Here is a 20,826-nt window from a genome sequence, read left to right on the forward strand (position 1 = left end):
ATGAACGGAGCAAAGTACAGAGAGATCCTTGATGAAAACCTGCTCCAGAGCGCTCAGACTGGGGCCAAGGTTGACCTTCCATCAGAACTACGACCCTAAGCACACAGCCAAGACAATGCAGGACTTGCTTCAGGACAAGTCTCTGAATGTCCTAGAGTGGCCCAGCCAGAGCACGGACTTGAACCCGATTGAATATCTCTGGAGAGACCTGAAAATAGCGGTGCAGCGGCGCTCCCATCCAACCTGACAGAGCTTGAGAGGATCTGCAGTGAAGAATGGGAGAAGCTCCCCAAATACAGGTGTGCCAAGCTTGTAGTGTCATACCCAAGAAGACTTGAGGCTGTAATCACTGCCAAAGGTGCTTCAACAAAGTACAGAGTAAAGGGTCTGAATACTTATGTAAATTACATATCTCCACTTTTTATTTTGAATACATTTGCAAATATTTCAGTAAACCTGTTTTTTGCTTTGTCGTTATTGGTTATTGTGTGTATATTGTTGGGGGGGGGGGGACAATGTAATTAATTTTAGAACAAGGCTGTAACGTAACAAAATGTGGAAAAAGTCAAGGGGTCTGAATACTTTCAGAATGCACTGTATGTTGTGATTACTGCTTCAAAGCAAATTTCTGCAGCATTAGTAAAGATGTGATCAATACGTGTTCATGATTCTGCTCTGTTTGTAACTACCCTGGTAGGTTGACTGATCACCTGAAACAGGTTGCAGGCACTAGTTTCAGTTTCACACTTTTTTTTGAGTGGGCAGCTTGATGAAAGCCAGTCAATATTTAAATCACACAGAAAATATATCTCTCTTTGATATTACATACATTATCAAGCATTTCACACTTTATCCAGATACTGATATCTTGTTTCTTAAGCTACATATGTTAACGTGGGCTATTTTTAGCACTTTTCTAGGATGCTTGATTATTTTCATTGCTTTACTGGGAAGCTTAGCAGAAGTAGACATGCTCATGTTATTTATGTTAGTGCAGGGTGAGCTGCTCACAGTGGACTTCCTACTAGGGCACACCACCTCAGTGCTAACAGTATAACTCTGGTTCATATGCACATGATTACTGCATACAATAGCTGTAGGATCAACAGAGGCCTTCAGGGCAGTTAGATGGACATTATCTAGGTTATTTAGATTGTGTCTTCCAACGCCCCTGGGATGATGTATATTTGCTGAAGCATTATGACAACTCAGCGACACAACAGTAGGGATTCCCTGAGCTGGGTTTGGGTCATTGATGAGTCATTTTCTCAACGCAGCCTTATAATGCTGTGAACGGATCCAGGAACCCAAATGATTTGGGTGGATCCCATCCTCCTTTTAATAAAACAAGCTTTGTTTCCAGAAGGTATCGAAATTGTCAATAAATGTTACACCCACCGTTCATTTGGGACATGTTTACATCTGACTAATGATCGAAGTGATTCTGATCAGGAATTGTGCATGCTAATAGGGAAGCGTAAAGGTAAACTAATAAACCTCATTACTGTCCTTTGTGTTCTTGTCAATTTTCAGAGAGAAAACATCTGCAAGCTAAATCTTTCAGGTCTCACTGTATTCGTTTTTTAATAGCTCATTAAGCCATCAACAGTAATGCTAGTTAAACTAATGCAAACTTAATGCTATAAAACTACGTTTGTGTTTTGGAGATTCTCAGAAATCTATGCTACATTTATATTATCATACGTCTGAAATGTTTCCTTGAAAGAAACAAATACATTCCTGTAAGGACCTTATGAAAAGGTTAAACTGAAGGGGATTTCAGACACGAACCAAACTACAGGTGGGAGAGAAATCCAGTCCAAGTCCAACAGCATTAAAAATGGATGCATTCTTGAGTCATGGACACCACAGGTGATGGATATCATCCAATTTCCAGAGGCCAACTTTCAGAGAGGTTTATCAGTGTGCTAATATGTTTTATGATTCAGACATCTATTCACTTATGGAATTACTGACCCATGAGTCATTGAGTCATTCAGTTGGCAATGAAAATAAATAAATAAATATATATATATATATATACTTTTAACTAACATTTGAAATTAAAATCACAGGTGAGTGAATAGATGTCTGAATCATAAAACATATTAGCACACTGATAAACCTCTCTGAAAGTTGGCCTCTGGAAATTGGATGATATCCATCACCTGTGGTGTCCATGACTCAAGAATGCATCCATTTTTAATGCTGTTGGACTTGGACTGGATTTCTCTCCCACCTGTAGTTTGGTTCGTGTCTGAAATCCCCTTCAGTTTAACCTTTTCATAAGGTCCTTACAGGAATGTATTTGTTTCTTTCAAGGAAACATTTCAGATGTATGATAATATAAATGTAGCATAGATTTATGAGAATCTCCAAAACACAAACTTAGTTTTATTGCATTAAGTCTGCATTAGTTTAACTAGCATTACTGTTGATGGCTTAATGAGCTATTAAAAACCAAATACAGTGAGACCTGAAAGATTTAGCTTGCAGATGTTTTTGTCTCTGAAAATTGAAGTAGTGTAGAAAGGTGTCAGTTTTACAGTACATCACACATCTTACCCGTCTCAATTTGCAGAAATTGTTGAAGCTGTGAGCGTGGCACAGCCGTGGGCTAGGTGTCTGCAAAGGTGTGCAGGGCGAACCAGAGAACTGTCAGGTGGTGCTCAATTTGACCCTCTTCCCAGAGTGAGGGAGGCAAAGCCGCTCCCTACAAACGTATTCATTTTCAGGAGCAGATGCGTAGGTTGATGGATCCTGTGAATGCCAAGACACTAATTAAATAAGGAGCAAGCCAGTCTTTGTCTGGAAAAGTACCATGAGTGGAGTTTCGCTTCAATCGTGTGAAATCATTTGAATGCAGGCTACTGATCAAATTAGAAATAGCTGTGTGATTTTGACGCTGATGTGCGTGTGCCATGGCCATCGCATCACATGCTGGAATAGGCTTAGTGAAAAGGGTAGTCGTTGTTTCTTAAGGGCATGACACAGCAGGAGACAAAGTAAAACATTTGAAAAATAGGTTTATTAAATAATAAGTTGACACAATTAATGTCAGCAAAATATTTGGAAAAGACTGGCAAAAACAAACGAAAGACTGAACATAAAGTAAAAGAAGAGGCCTAAGCAGGTATTCCTGCCAAAAGAGTCTACCGGGCTCTAACCAGCCTTCCTATCACAAATCCAACACTGGCAAAAGCTTGGCGGTAATTCCACAAAGGTACTGTATATATAGGACCTCCCCCACGGACTCACCTCTAATTGGAGCATACCAAATGTGGCCCTCAATTTGGCCCAACACGCTAACTCGACAACACAGCTAGCTAGATAACAAATAAACGGTGGTGTAGAATTAACGGTAAGGCTTCGGAAAATGAGGAGCAGCAATAGGCGTGTTGAATTATGAGCAGAATGAAAGTAAGTAATGGAAGTTTTATACATAATTCCTCATATACATGTAGCAATTCAAAACACTATGTGCAAATGTTACGTTGATAGATCGAAGAGAAGTGGAGTTATTAGGATTTATTTGAGGGGTTTATTTTCTCTCTGATCTTTTGATGTGTTGCTTGGTTTTTCCTCAAACTGACCGAAGACAGACATGATTAACATACCTGCTGAGATTGGAGTCATTGAGATGTGTCTATGGTTTATGAGAAGAAGAGGCCAGCATTAGACCCGAAGACGTGTTTCTGCACATGACCTTAGCTAGCCAACGTCGCCATGGCATCGCCAATAAGCGTTGTTGGGATTTCTATTGGAGAAGCAGTTTCTGCCTACCTTCATACTGTGCTGTCTTTGGTTGTACGTTGAACGGGGTGGCGGGGATGAGCCTTAGCCTTTGAGTGCTTATTACAGTGCCACCTATGGGCCAATTTGTGTATCACTTCGTTTTTTTTTTCAAACTTAGTTATAATTGACTTGATTAAAAAAAATCATTGGGTGTACGGTTCAAGGAAAAAAAGATTTGTGAAGATTTTATTTTAAAAAAATGCAATATGGTGGAAAATCCAATATCGCGGACCTCATGGTTCCTTGAGCCAAATTTGTTCCTTATGATTAGAAACACATACAGTGCATTCGGAAAGTATTCAGAACCCTTGACTTCTTCCACATTTTGTTACGTTACAGCCTTATTCTAAAATGTAGTAAATACGTGGATTACACACAATATCCCATAATGATAAAGCAGAAGCAGGTTTTTAGAAAAAAAATGGTAATATCACATTTACATAACTGTTCAAAACCTTTACTCAGTACTTTGTTGAAGCACCTTTGGCAGAAATTACATCCTAGTCATCTTGGTTATGAAGCTACAAGCTTAGCACACCTGTATTTGGGGAGTTTCTCCCAATCTTCTCTGCAGATCCGCTCAAGCTCTGTCAGGTTGGATGGGGAGCATCACTGCACAGCTATTTCCATAGATGTTCAATCGGGTTTAAGTCCGGGCTCTGGCTGGGCCACTCAAGGATATTCATAGACTTGTCCCGAAGTCACTCCTGGTTTGTCTTGGTTGTGTGCTTAGGGTCATTGTCCGGTTGGAAAATGAACTTTCACTTCAGTCTGAGGTCCTGAGCACTCTGGAGCAGATTTTCATCAAGGATCTCTCTGTACTTTGCTCGGTTCATCTTTCCCTCAATCCAGAGAGGGTGCCTGGTTTCCTCCAGACGTGACACTTGACCAAAGAGTTCATTCTTGGTTTCGTCAGACCAGAAAATCTTGTTTCTCATGGACTGAGAGTCCTTTAGGTGCCTTCTGGCAAACTCCAAGCGGACTGTCATGTGCCTTTTACTGAGTAGTGGCTTCTGTCTGGCCACTACCATAAAGGCCTGATTAGTGGAGTGCTGCAGAGATAGTTGTCCTTCTGGAAGGTTCACTCATCTCCACAGAGGAACTCTGGAGCTCTGTCAGTGACCATCCGGTTCTTGATCACCTCCCTGACCAAGGCCCTTCTCCCCCGATTGCTCAGTTTGGACGGGCGGACAGCTCTAGGAATAGTCTTGGTGGTTCCAAACTTCTTCCATTTAAGAATGATAAAGGCCACTGTTCTTGGGTACCTTCAATGCTTCAGAATTGTTTTGGTATCCTTCCCCAGATCTGTGCCTCGACAAAGAGCTCTACAGACAATTCCTTCAACCTTATGGCTTGGTTTTTGCTCTGATATGCACTGTCAACTGTGGGACCTTATATAGACAGGTTTGTGCTTTTCCAAATCATGTCCAATCGATTTAATTAATTGAATCCCTTTTAGAATAAGGCTGTAATTTAACAAACTGTGGAAAAAGTGAAGGGGTCTGAATACTTTCAGAATGCACTGTATATACCATGTTTTGTGGTTGTATGTCAAACCGGGCAGCGGGGCTGAGCCTTAGACCTTGAATGCTTATTACAGCGCCACCTATGGGCCAATGTGTGACAATATTGGGGGCAATTATGGGCCCATTTTTGGTGTCTGACTAACGGTGTTGATATACACTACAAAAGTATGTGGACACCTGTTCGTCAAACATCTCATTCCAAAATCATCGGCATTCATATGGAGTTGGTCCAATCTTTGCTGCTATAACAGTCTCCACTCTTCTGGGATGGCATTCCATAGTTTGTGGAATTATGGTTCACTGTTACACAAACATGACCTACAGTATGGTTGATATAGCCAAGGCCTATACTGTAGAAATGCTGCTACAATTGTATAACATTGATTGTGGTATAATGATTTACTCTTTTGCAGAAGGTAGGCCTACAGGTTGCCTGCCTAAACCTGTCTCCGTCAAAACACATCTGTTAACAGAATATGTTGTGAATGTCTTTGACAATAATGATGACGGTATGATGATCTCCCTTCCAGTGATGGCTGAGGTGAGAAGGGTCGGCCAGTGGTAGCGGCAGGGCCCTTGGCAGCCATTGGTAAGACTCAGGTTGGAGTAGAAGAAACAGCATGTCATGCTCCTCTCCTGGGCCCACATTAGAGGAAGAGCTGGTGAAGGAGTACAGCCAGCGCTTCAGCACAACTACCAGCCCTCTGACATCCTCCTCTCCCCTCAATCTGCCCGGGTCACCTGCTCTGATGTCATTCCTACAAAGTAGCGTCTTCACACCCTCACATAGAAGATGAGTTGCGAGTGCAGTCTTTTGTAATGTAAATTGAATTCAGTAGATGTGCTGTTACATGGGTGCTGTTGTTACATGGTAACTCCATTTAGAATAGAGGAATCGCTCCCAATTCCCCTGAGAATTACCTAAGAGCCCTGTGCGCTGCATCTCAAATTATAGAGTTTGTCCTAATGCTGTAGTTTAAATATACTTTTTGGTACTCTGAACTGGGTTGACCAAGAGCAGTCCTATGATGTTTGCTAGCCTTTAATCAGCAAAGTTGGCAAATCTCTCCAAATGCATTATAATGCCCAGGCTTTTGTGTGTAAGCACAACATAACCAGGTCAACATGTCCAGAGAGACCCAGGCTGTTTGTACAGTAATTACGATGAGATTGCCACTCCGGGTTGTTTGTGAACGTTTATCAGCCTGTGTGTCTCTGCCCAGCACGGCAGAGCCTGTACCTAAGGTGAGGATTGATGGTGCCTCTTGAATAGGCCATTGAAGCACCTATTATTCACGATGAGTATCAACCACTTGTAATTCAAGTAGAGTGGGCAGCTTTGTACCACAGTTTTCCCATTGTTTCTCACCAACATACGTGCCCCCTAACTCAGGCTGTGTGGAGGGCCTCTACAGACACTGGGAGGATTGGAAAGAAAGAAAGAAAGAAAGAAAGACAGAAAGACAGAAAGAAAGAAAGAAAGAAAGAAAGAAAGAAAGAAAGAAAGAAAGAAAGAAAGAAAGAAAGAAAGAAAGAAAGAAAAAAAAAGTCTATGTCCTGCCCCAAGAGGGGGAGGAATGTGGAGGTCTTGGCTGGCTGCCAGGCTATGCGGCTGATGTCTCCGTCAGGACGGGAGGCCCTTTGCTTTTCTCCTTTACAGTGAAATGTAACACAAGATGGCATACCCCCTACATGTCAGAGAGTGAAAGAGGACCAAGGAGAGAATGCACTTGTTGCAAAGGTCTCTGCAGCACCTGCGATGATACCGAGGTAGACCAGCGGAGCACGGAGAGAAAGGGACACACGTGAGTAATGACGGATTAAAGAGTTATGTCGCAGCGTGAATCACTGTGTCCACACAGCATTACCAGCCAATACAAATTTCTCACAATAGTTCCATCGGCAGAATGAAGGGAGAGGCAAAGGAGGGGAGTTTGACCGACAGCCGTTTGCCTGGGAGCCAGGGGGAATGGCTGCGCCCCTGCCAACTATCATTATCCATGGAGTGAATTTACCACCAGAGTGCTGCCTCATAGGCCCAAACTGCATACCTGTCCTGGAGTAAGTTGTCACAGTGGAGGAGCCAACTTTCTCTTTTTGTTTTGTTTTTCAATGGAATCTCTGACCTCATGAGGGAATGGTTCCGGAGAGCAGGCAAACTGACTAGAGTGGGGGTTAGGTATACAACCACTTGATGGTGCATGTGAGGGAATGCTTTTATAGAAAGGAAGGACTGGTGTGATCTATTATTGCAAAATCCCATGAACTTAAATTAATGTACAAAGTGTTCCTTTTCACCACACTTAATCACAAAAACGTGTTTAAATGTAAAGGATTGTCTCATAGCTTTTGTAAAGTACAGTATGAGATAAGGTACAATCTATCATTGTCTTGTGTTCTTCTGACTACAGGGAATCCTCCTCCCCATATGCTGGCAACGGGGGCTCTTGGAGGAGGAGAAAGCACCATGCTCCGACAACCTTTGACCTTAAAGAGAGTGGCATGCACACGGTAAAAAAGCAGTCGTGTTCAGGACCCCCACCCCAGGGAAGAAGAACCCATAGTACCCCTGTCTCTGGAGTCAGGTACCCAGAACTATATTGTCTTTCCATCTCATCTATACCATCCCCAAGTCCCATCTACTGTAGGGTAGTGTAGTACTGCACGTATGACCATCACCTACAATACTAAAGAACAAATCCTCTAAATATTAACTTGATGTACTAAAATAAATGTTAGGATCATATTACATTTTGACATGACGTGTACAGTAGGCATGGTGTGTGTGTAGCAAAGTTGTTTTATTTCTCTCTATTATTTATTAACACTAGCGTCCCACTTAGCCAAAAGCCAGGGAAAATGCAGAGCACCAAAATAAAATAAATTACTATAAAAATTAAACTTTTATCAAATCACACATGCAAGATAGCAAATTAAGCTACACTTGTTGTGAATCCAGCCAACATGTCAGATTTCAAAAAGGCTTTTCAGCAAAAGCAAACAATGCAATTATCTGAGGATAGCACCTCCGTAAACACAGAGAGAAACCATATTTCAACCCTGCAGGCACGACACAAAACACAGAAATAAAAATATAATTCATGCCTTAGCTCTGACGAGCTTCTTTTGTTGGCACTCCAATATGTCCCATAAACTTCACAAATGGTCCTTTTGTTCGATTAATTCCGTCGATATATATCCAAAATGTCCATTTATTTGGCACGTTTGATCCAGAAAAACACCGGTTCCAACTTGCGCAACGTGATTACAAAATATCTCAAAAGTTACCTGTAAACTTTGCCAAAACATTTCAAACTACTTTTGTAATACAACTTTAGGTATTTTTGTATGTAAATAATCAATACAATTAAAGACGGGATGATCTGTGTTCAATACAGGAAGAAAACAAACTGTAGCATACTTTCTGGTCACGCGCCTCTATCTAACAGTACACTTCAAGTGACCCTCGTTAAAGATGGCCGTACTTCTTCATTACACAAAGGAATAACCTCAACCAATTTCTAAAGACTGTTGGCATCCAGTGGAAGCGATAGGAACTGCAAGAAGGTCCCTTAGAAATTTGGATTCCCAATGAAAACTAATTGAAAAGAGAGTGACCTCCAAAAAAAAAAGTCTGAATGGTTTGTCCTCGGGGTTCGCCTGCTAAATAAGTTCTGTTATACTCACAGACATGATTCAAACAGTTTTAGAAACTTCAGAGTGTTTTCTATCCAAATATACTAATGATATGCATATCTTATCTTCTAGGGATGAGTAGCAGGCAGTTGAATTTGGGCATGCATTTCATCCGGACGTGAAAATACTGCCCCGTCACCAAGAAGTTAAGAATCATATCTGCCGGGAAGCCTCCCATTTTCCTGCGCCTGCCGCAAACCATCAGAGTGATTTCCTGCAAGAATGGGACAAGACAAACCTCTGCTAAAGTCACAGCTTCTAACATTACCACGGTGAAGTTCCTCTCTACCTCATTCACAAATGTTTTCTTGAAAAGACTAAGACCTTGACATTTTGAATTTCTCCAAAGCCCCCTTGAATCCTAATGATGCTTGTTGATGTTTCAGCATCTGGAGGAGTGCACATCTAAACTGAAGCTGAACTCTGCAGCCAGAAGGATATTCCTTGTCCGACGGTACAGAGGCTTCTCTAGCTGAGGACCTGGCCATTGACTCAGAGGTGTTCGTCTCAATGGGAGAGGCCTTCCTGGAACCACAGAGAGAAATCCGAGGTATGGAGCTGCAAGCTAAATCCACAGCACTGCTTTCATCCATAGGGAATAGTGGTTCATCCCTATTCAGCCATGGGGGAGCTGAAGAGATGACAAGATTTTGGGCAAGGAGCTCTGCTGAGGTTAACACAATAGCCTTATTAGCATCAGATTGGATTTTAATCTAAATGATATTTGTATTTCTTCAAATAACATGCACAAGACAAAATTAGGTATACATTTTTACACGTTTATTCTTTCTGCATTTGCTTATTTGTAAATAATAATGAATGACATTCAAATCAAAGAAAATGCCATACATTCAGTTACAGAGAACACCTGATTAGAAACCCTATTGGGATGTTCCTCTTGTTTTTCTTTATAGAGGGGTTTCAAAAGTTCATGCGCCATTTATCCTGCCCCTGGAGATGCTAAAACTGCCATCCGACAGCTAAGTTTATTTATGAACCCTTTGTTGAGCGCCAAGTTGAAGCCCGGAACTTCTGTGCTGCAGCTGTGTTTCCTTGGCTGGGTTTCATGGCGACACGCACTGCTGTTCTCCGAGCGCCATGATGCCGGCGCCGTTGGCAGGACGCACCAAGGCTTTGCACCGGCTCTTTGCTGGATCAGCAAGCTTAACCCAGCGAAATCTGGTGCAGCACGATGGGTTTTGACTCATAATCAATCTTGCACGCTCCTCGACAGTTGTCACTGGGACAGGGAGTGGAGCAGGTGGCAGATGGGCCCTGTCTGCAGAGACCCAAGCCGCTAGTTGTGAGTGTGTGTGTGTGCCCAGGCCGGGCAAAGTGGAGGGCACAGCCCAGAATTAGCACACCTCAGATAGGAACTGGGAGGAGAAGAGGGTCCTAGCAAACTCAGAGTAGGGGATAATTCAGACAATAAACCACAGTTATCTGGGGTGACAAGACAAGGCCTATGGTCTGCCCACTGGGCACAGACATCAATTCAACGTCTATTCCACGTTGGTTCAAAGTAATTCCATTGAAATTGACGTGGAAACAATGTTGATTCAACCAGTGTATGCCCAGTGGGTGGTGTCATGCATATTGGACACTTTATAAGTTAAATTAACTTTTGATTTCTTGTACTGTGTCTGGAGAAATTACCTAACACATTTTCTCTTTTGATAATGGTCTTGGATTCATTTTCCATATTGATTCAGTGACATTAAAGGGCTTCAAAGCAGGAAAGAAAATAGGACCAAAGTTAATCATGGGTGATTCCAAGCCAGGAAAGCCTGAAAATGTTTTTGGTGTCTCAGATTGTTCTGGCAATTTTCACAAATCAACTTCATTGGGAGGGAGGATGCTTTGTACATTTGTATCACAAAGATTTTTAAAGAAAATCAAGATGAAAGTGGCCATTTTAGACCTTTTTTGACCTATAGTATACATGCCTCCAGTAAGTGTGACCATTTAGTTTGCATATGCTACTAGACATTTTTCTGTGTGACCTGACATTTTATTTTGGGAGCACCCAGTGCAACCAGAATATAAATCACCCAGATAAGAATTGTTGTAATGATAGGCTTCACTGTGCAGTTGTTTCTGAGTGCCCAAGAGAAAAAAATCTAGCGCTGATTGGTTCAATCCAAAGTTTACATGTAAAGAACAGGGATGGCTCTCGCCTTTTTGGGGCCCTAAGCGAGATTTGCAGAGATCTGCAGTGCTACACGTTTTATCATATGGCAATATTAAAGCAGATTTCATGCACTTCTACTCATTTTACAGTGGGCAGAGAGACATTTATGCCGTTTTAAAGCACATTTCCTGCAATTCTACCCATTTTTCTATGGCTTATGCCATGATATCTGAGTGAGAGTGACTAACAAAATCAGTGGGGGCCCACTGGAGGCCAGGGCCCCTGTGCACGTGTGCCCAGTTGGTATTCAGCCATGATTACCACAAATTTAGATTACTGGCAAGACTTACTAACCAATCTAGAAAATGTGACTGGCAAAGCACCATAAAAATTCTAATGCACAACCACATTTTGAACTTTCACATTGTGTATTTTACTATTCTTACTTTCAACAGTAAGTTAAAACCCCGACTGAGAAATGAGGGGCATGTGATGTCATTGTGTCATTTTAAGTTCCACTCAACAATTATTTCTAAATGCCTACGTCTTGCAAAATCTATTTTTTCAACTATAAAAATGATGTTTCTTTGCAGGACAAGGATTGGGTCCCAACTTTCAAGAATGCCTGAATTGATTCGCCTTGATTTTCTGGTTGGCTGGTAAGTTTCACCATCTAATTATTTCAGAATGACAGGATCTTTCAAAAATGTCTGAATTGCTTCGTATTAATTTATTTTCTGTTTGACTGGATGCAAGTTTTACCATCCAATTATTGACAGTGCAAGTTTCATCATGGCACGTACCGTGGCAATTGGTTGGCCGATGGGAATTATTAGAATATGGCAAATATTAGTCAATAATTGCCTTTGATTCATGTTGGCTTTTTCAATCTACCTGAGACATAAACATATAGATGGGAGGGCATACAGGCTGTCGCCAATTTATTAATGCGCAATTTGCCTAAATGGGTAATGGAAACACTTCAACCACTACATTTGAATTTGATGCACCCTAGCAGGCAATTGTCTATTTCCTATGCAAACTTTCTAAATGTTGACAAAAGAAATCACTGGACAAGTTAATGGAAACATTGCTTGTGTCTACCACTTTGTATAGCCAGTTAGCGGCGAAACAGTCCTTTCTAAGTGGCAGAATTATATGATATCATGATGATTTGTATCAACCCGCTTGTCTTTGGTTTTGCAAACATATTGCAAAATAGTCAGCCATTCTTGAAAGGTCCTGCAAAAAAACACAATTGTTGTGGTTGAAAAAATGCATTCAGCAGGCAGTAAGCATGTCAAATTAAATGTGGAGTTGAGCTTGTATTGACATCACGTGCCCTGCATACCTTCTAAATGATTTGGCAATCATGATTTATTCGAAAAACACTGTTTCCATCATCATAAGCAAAATCAAAAAGGGTACTTTTGAGATATTCACATGAACATATTTAATGTTGAATAAATGAATTGAGAATTTTTTTTTCAGAGTCGAGACATACTCCATATTTGAGAGCACACTATAAAGAGTATAATGACATCCAGATGTCTGTATCATGTTTGGTTCATAAATCATAGGGTCTTACAGGAGGCATGTACACAATGCCTTCAGAAAGTATTCATACCCCTTGACTTATTCCACAGTTACAACCTGATTTCAAAATTCACACAATACCCCATAATGACAAAGTGAGAAAAAAAATGGAAATGTTTGTTAATTTATTGAAAATTAAATACAGAAATATATCATTTACATAAGTATTCACACCCCTGAGTCAATACTGTAGAACCACCTTTGGCAGCGATTACAGCTGTGAATCTTTCTGGATAAGTCTCTAAGAGCTTTCCACACCTGGATTGTGTAACATTTGTCAATTATTATTGAAAAAAATTCTTCAAGCTCTGTCAATTTGGTGGTTGGTCATTGCTAGACAACCATTTTCAGGTCTTACCATAGATTTTCAAGTAGATTTAAGTTAAAACTGTTACTTGGCCACTTAGGAACATTCACTGTCTTCTTGGTATGCAACTCCAGTGTATATTTGGCCTTGTGTTTTAGGTTATCGTCCTACTGACAGGTGAATTCATCTCCCAGTGTCTGGTGGAAAGCAGACTGAACCAGGTTTTCCTCTAGGATTTTGCCTGTGCTTAGCTCCACTCCGTTTCTTTTTTATCCTTAAAAATTCCCCAGTCCTTAACGATTACAAGCATACCCATAACATGATGCAGCCACCACTATGCTAGAAAATATAGAGTGGTAGGCAGTAATGTGTTGCATTGGATTTTCCCCAAACATAACACTTTGTATTTAGGACAAAAAGTTAATTGCTTTGACAGTTTTTTTGCGGTATTACATTAGTGTCTTGTTGCAAACAGGATGCATGTTTTGGAAATAAAATAACTCTGTCAATTAGGTTAGTATTGTGGAGTAACTATAATGTTGTTCATCCATCCTCAGTTTTCTTCTATCACAGCCATTAAACTTGGTAACTGTTTTAAAGTCACTATTGGCCTCATGGTGAAGTTCCTGAGCAGTTTCCTTCCTCTCCAGCAACTGAGTTAGGAGTGACGCCTGTATCTTTGTAGTGACTGGGTGTATTGATACACCATCCAAAGTGTAATGAATAACTTCACCATGTTCAAAGGGATATTCGATGTCTGCTTTTTTTAAATCTTTTTTTTTACCTATCTACCAATAGGTGCCCTTCTTTGTGAGGCATTGGAAAACCTCCCTGGTCTTTGTAGTTGAATCTGTGTTTGAAATTCACTGCTAGACTGAGGGACCTTACAGATAATTGTATGTGTGGGGTACACTATTATTTCACACAGTGAGTACATGCAACTTATTATGTGAATTGTTTAAGCAATTCACATAATGTTAATTGTTAAGTTTTACTCCTAAACGTATTTAGGCTTGCCATAACAAAGGTGTTGAATACTTATTGACATTACAGCTTTTATATTTTATGAATTTAAAAAAAATATATAAAAAATGTCATTCAACTTTGACATGATGGGTTATTGTGTTTAGGTCAGTGGCAAAACAATCTGAGATACTCAAAATATTTTCAGGCTGTCCTGGCGTGGACTTGCCCTCATAGACATTATGAATAACTCAAAGATAACATAATTTAAGAAATTAGTCAAAGTTGAGGCTTTAACTTTAATTCACTCCAAATGAAATGTATATGTATGACGTGTGTTGGAACCTATCAGGGCTGAGTGTAGGGCCACAGTAAAGGTAAAGTGCCTACCACAGGTGTGAGGCGTAACACTGTAAGAAACAGGCCTGGCTGTCAGGAAGAGTTTTCCACTGTTTTGCCCACGGAGCTGATGTATTTTGACAGGCCGGGATTGACACGGAAAGGTGTGACTGGCAAGCTGCAGCCGTCCTCTGTGTTGTCCGCGAAAGCGACGTGTTTACATCGCTCTAATTGCTGACTTATTTCGACGTGGGAACGGCGGCAGTCAGGGAGCCAGGTATTGCTGTAATACTCCCCGCGTCACACACAGGCAACGTTTAATTGCTCTGTCATTTCCTGTACTTCACGAAGAGCCGGGGTGCTGCTAAATGAAGCATGGCTTACTCCCGCCTCGTGCAGCAAATGTTCTCCAGAATGTTTTCCACTTCTTTTTTTATGAAGCGGTGTGTAGAGTAAGAAGAGGTGAGGTGAGACAGACACTCACATGGAGCGTAATTGCAATATGGTGCCACACATTTATTTTCCTACACTCTGGGGGTCATGACCTTTTCTCTCATCACAAAATAACAAATTACGTGCTTTTTTTGTTATACAGTATGTTTGTTTCTTATTTCTTATATTAGAAAGAAACTTCTTCACTTGAAACGTAATTGTTTGTTTGATTCCATCAAAGTAGTATTGGCTGGTGGTGTAATGATAACGTGTAGAATTTTGGCAAAATGTTATCCTTTGTTAGTGATTATTTTGTCATTTAGGCTGTGTGTGTGCGTGCCCCTGTATGCGCATGGATCTGTTTGTGTATTTGGTGCATGACTGTATGCGTGCGTGCATCAGTGGTGGCTGGTGCCACTTTAAATGGAGAGGACAGGCTTGTAGTAATGGCTGGAACGGAATAAACGGAATGGTCTCAAACACATTATACACCTGGTTTCCATGTGTTTGATACCATTCCACTCACTCCATCCTATTCATTAATAAGAGCCATCCTCCCCTCACCAGCCTCATCTGGCATGCATGCTTGTGTGTATGTGAAAGACACTAGGTCTGAGGTAAGGCTCACAACTGTCTTGTCTGGGGCTAGACAGGCAGGCAGGCTCACCTGGGAAAGCTTTTAAAGAATGTGCTGCTCCTACCTTTAATGCTACGGCTCTGTGCTCCATCTGACAGGCTGATTGGCACCGCTAATGGGCTGCTCATAATGAGGGCCTGAATGCAATGTCAGTCTCATAGGCCTAGAGACCATGCCAAGTTATTAAAGGCAGCATTCTCACAAGTCAAGCCCCAGGGCTTCCATAACTCTTCTATGAACCTTTTATGGCCTGTATTTGTTTTAATCTCCCTCTCATAGACAAATATTGGCAATGCCCATGGTAGTTTCCCTATGTACTGTATCTCTCACTCAGACACACACCTACAGGTAACTGACAAAATAATGGAAACACTTGAGTAAATGAGGGATACAAAGTATATTGAAAGCAGGTTTCTAAGCAATTCCCAAGCAAATATCATCCCACCATGCTTAGGGTCATGTATAAAAATGCTGGGCAGGCCCAGTTGCCTATTATTTTGGCTATCATGACTATGCCCCCATAGGATGACAATGCCCCTATCTACAGGGCCTGAGTGGTCACTGAATGGTTTGATGAGCATGGAAACAATGGTTTGCTGCTAAAATAAAGCTATGAAACCATATGCCATGTTTCAGTTACCAGATCTCAACCCAATTGAACACTTATGGGAGATTCCGGGTTGGCGCCTGAGACAGTGTTTTCTTCCACCATAAACAAAACACCAAAATATTGAATTTCTCGTGGTAAAATGGTGTCGCATCCCTCCAATAGAGTTCCAGACACTTGTAGAATCTATGCCGAGGCACATTGAAGCTTTTCTGGCTCGTGGTGGCCCAACGCCCTATGAAGACACCTTAAGTTAGTGTTTCCTTTATTTTAGCAGTTACCTGTATAGTGTTCTCAGTGTTCCAGACAAAAGCCTACGCGTGTCAGTTACCTTTTCCTCAAGAGATACAATCTGTAATCCGATAAGAATTCAGCCCCTTGTCACAACATTGAAGCAGGTGGACCTGATTCTTCTGTAAGCAAACTGCGGTAGAGTCGAAAACAAGAGAATGACATGCAAAAATACACCAAGTTGGATGTTGACAAAGAGGCCACTGACTCAGATGTACTGTGTATGCAATGCAATGTATACGAAAGAGGGTACAAATATGTGACAAACAGTGTGTTGTAAGTGGCTAGATGTTTCCACAAAGACGGTGTGGCCTCTTGCAGTGGTGACGTGTTCAGGTATTCACGTGGGTTGACTCCACACACAATGGGAGGGAGGGTTAGGGGAGCAGGGGGGGTTAGCGGGGAGGAGTCCCTCTCAACAAACACAATATTGAATCAGAGGGAAATAATCAGTTGATTAGTGGCAGAGGCATGCTAAGGTGGATTTTAATTAGGGCTAAATTGTGGTAATACTCCCCGATACCAGCGGCATCTGCTCCCTTCAGGGTTAGTGATTTATGGTCCCTATCAGTGCGGCCAGCCTGCTGCAGCAGCTTATGTTGAACTTAGTGGGAGACGACAGTACTGCTGCTACGATAAGCACCACCGTGGGTAGGATGGCCTGTGTACGTTAAGATGGAGTGATCACAAAGCTAGAGAGGGGGCAGTTTACTGATTTTCTAGCCAAACTGTGTGTGTGTGTTCACCTGTCCTCTTCCCCAGCCTATCTGTCACTGTGTGAGCAGTCAAGCTGGACGCTGGAGGGGGTGGAGCTTCCTATGGACCAGGGGCGGGGTCGCACCAAGGCCAGTCTCTCCCGGCGGTTGAAGAGCCTGTACCAGGCTATGGCCACCCTGAGGGTCCTGGGTCTTTCAGAACGAGACGGGCAGCAACGGGTGTGTGGTGTCCTCTGTCACTGACCACTTAGACCAGGTAGTCACATTCACACAGCATGAGGACTAGAGGAGATCACTCGGGTTGTGTTTACTCTAGCTCTGGTTGGGGCTCATTGCATGTTGGGAGTCATTTGTCTCGTTCAAATATGTGTTGTAGAATTAAGAAGGTGCCAATCGAATGATTATGTTTTTGATGTGTGTATTCCTGTTGTAGTGGTATTTGCGTTAATCATCACACTGAAGTGCACATATTTGCCCATGTTATCATTTACAACATACGTGGGGGGAAACACAATTAATTTTTCTGTGCAACGAAGGAAATCCCCTGGCCCACGGAGCTGCCCCAGATAAAACGAGTTAAATGTAATGGAGAGCTTTGATCTGTGAAGTGGAACCCCTCTTTTTTGGGTAATCTGATCCTACTGTAGGTTTGAGTGGGTGAATTTACAGGGTGATAGGATTCTTGTCCTTTTCTTCTTCCTCCAGTGGACTAACCTAATCTGAGCCTAATGGGGTCCATAAACCGACTGAGGGGATCCAACTGGAACAAAGTCTGCGTGTGTGTGTGTGTGTGTGTGTGTGTGTGTGTGTGTGTGTGTGTGTTAAAACATTTCCTACACTATTAGAAAAAATGGTTCCAAAAGGGTTCTTCAGCTGTCCCTATAGGAGAACCCTTTTTGGTTCCAGGTAAAACCCTTTTTGGTTCCCGGTAGAACCATTTTGGGTTCCATGTAGAACATGAACTCTGTGGAAAGAACCCCTTTAGGTTCTAGGAAGCACCTTTTTTTCTAAGTGTAGACAGGACCACAATAGTGGGATATTGAAGTGTGGATTTCAGGAATTCAAACAGCTCTTTGGGAGAATGTGGTGTTTGACTTCTTCACACTGCCTCTGCAATCATTGCCAGTCAATTTTCACGTCCATTCTGTCTGGCGTCCTCCGAGAGTTTGGTGAGGATTCTCCTCAGCATGCGTTAAAATGGAGCAGAACATCTCCCTGATGCCTCGCATTCCTTCTGCTCGACCACACTGCTTTATTCTCACTGTGGTATCCACCGCACAAGGTTGCTACTGCTGTAGCTAGCGCCGTGGCCCCCTGATATGTAATGCAATTTTTCCAGACCTATGAATTTCAAGGGATAATTGCAACCTTTTGTGGGATCCCGGAGGATGAATTAGTATTTCACAGAGGACAGGGCCTCATCCACTGACATCTAAGGGCCCTGAAAACTGACACACACACACACACACACACACACACACACACACACACACAGAGGGAGAGAGAAAGCATCAAGTCTTAATTGCATGGTGCCCCACAGTCCCATGCCACACAGTACCATTTTATCCTAGCCATCGTAGCCTGGGCTGCCGGACGGACAGTATAGCGAAACACTGGCTCTTTAAAAAAAAAATTGCTAAAGTACAGTGCATGCTTTATGATATGCTGCTCTTCTCCCTAATCTACAGTTGCTGGATCTGTGCACCAGCAAGTTGCATCTCACCTCTGTGGCTAAGCTGGTCTACGACTGGGATGGGAGACACATGAAGGACATCAGTCAATGTACAGTATACCTCATGTTCTACCATGTAGTCCCCACTGTCAATATTATGTTTACTGGACATTTGCTTGTAATAAATGAGTGATCATATTAAAGCAATTACTGCTGATTTGGCATACTGTATGCTAAATGATACATTAGCAGCTTTGTCTCCTTACACAGCAAGAATGCTCAACAGAGACATACAGCACACATCATTTTGGAGAGGTCTCAGCGTCTATCGTTTGATGTGGTAAAATGATGGGTTTGCGCGTGTTGGTGGCAATAAGCTCTTTGAGAGGCTGAGGTGTGTAATGTCAGAGTGGGTGGGGCCTTGTGGTATTGAAATGACTGTCAGAGGGGGGAGTGGAGTCCAGGTGGACAGCTTCCACATGTTGCCTGGTTCTGATCTTTTGATTGAACCTTTTTTTAAATTCATGATCAACCAGAAGTTAACTATGATATCAAGTTTTGGATATGCCAAATAAAATGTCAATAATAATAATAAAAATATTAAAGAAGACAATCCTCTGTCAACATTTCAAATGTTCTTCTTTCTACTAAGGACATTGGAAGGGAGCACAGCTATGAGGTACATGGGGGCATGTTGGTCAGTGTTGGGGTTAATTCCACAAATTCAATTCTAATTTAATTCTTTATCCCTGTAAATTCCAAAGTTGGTGTCATTTGGTCCTATGGTTAATGTGAAGAAGATTGTTGAAGTATTTTCAGCATATTTTAGCACACGTGACCTACCGCCTCGATTCGATCTTATGTAGCAACATTATTATAATTGTTTTACATTGGATAGAAGTAGAGACTCAGAGCTAGAAAATGGTATATCATACACTACAGTTGAGGAACAATGGGAAAGTAATTGTGCTTTGACAGTTGATAAACTTGTAACCCCACTTTTGAGAAAATGGCGTTTGATTGTTTTGGTACACCTACTGGAGAGCTCTTCTTTGTCTTTATTGTTTACACCCTCTTAAGCCTTAGCCCCACCCATCTCTTTAAGGATTCACATAAACAGAGTGAGTAAGGTTGTGTAGTAAACAACCAAAGATTTCAAGACGAAAAGTGGTTTAAGTAGTAGCCTATAATAAGGGAAAACTCCAAGTAAAAATACACTTCATGTAGTCCTTGGCCTACATCCTAATATTACTTTGAAATTGTCCAGATAAAAATATTGTATACATATTTTATAATAATTATATGATGCTTACCCAGACAATTGTCTAAATTGTTAGGTCATGTGAAAGAAATGCTATAACCACCCCCAGCCACATCTAGGTAAGTGGATGGGTAACTATTGTCTAGACATGTACACATGTTTATGAAATACAATAGATGGCCGTAATCGCCCCCAGACACAACTGGCTAACTTGATGGGTAGTGTAATCATTCTCTTGCGAAGTGGAGTCTTTTGTTTAGACATGTAGCTAGCTAGCTAGCTAAACAATGAAACATAATCCCAACCCATAGCTACAGTATAAACAGATTGTCATAGCTAGCCACCATGCATGAAATGCTGGAGTATGAATCTGCAGGTAGCTAAAGCTAACTAACTAGATTCAATGTTAGCTAGCTAGCTAAGATTACACTATTAAAAGCATTGCAAATGGATTTCTGAGATACAAATAATATTACAACACAGATCATACATTTAACTTTAGTTAGCGAGCCATCAAGCTAACATTCACTAAGCTAGCTAACAGTACGCTTTAACTCGCAATGAAAACTACTTTCTGACCAAATTAGAAACGTATAATATCTGAAATTATAAACTGGGTGGTTTGAGCCCTGAATTCTGATTGGCTGATGCCGTGGTATATCAGACTGTAAACCATGGGTATGACAAAACATTTGTTTTTACTGCTCTAATTACATTGGTAACCAATTGATAATAGCAATAAGGCACCTTGGGGGTTTGTGGTATATTGCCAATACACCATGGCTAAGGAATGTGTCCAGGCTGTTCTTACGCTTTGTGCGTAAGAACAGCCCCTAGCCATGGTATATTGGCCGTAT

The sequence above is a fragment of the Oncorhynchus nerka genome, linkage group LG25, assembly GCF_034236695.1.
Source record: "Oncorhynchus nerka isolate Pitt River linkage group LG25, Oner_Uvic_2.0, whole genome shotgun sequence".
Taxonomy (NCBI): Eukaryota; Metazoa; Chordata; class Actinopteri; order Salmoniformes; family Salmonidae; genus Oncorhynchus; species Oncorhynchus nerka.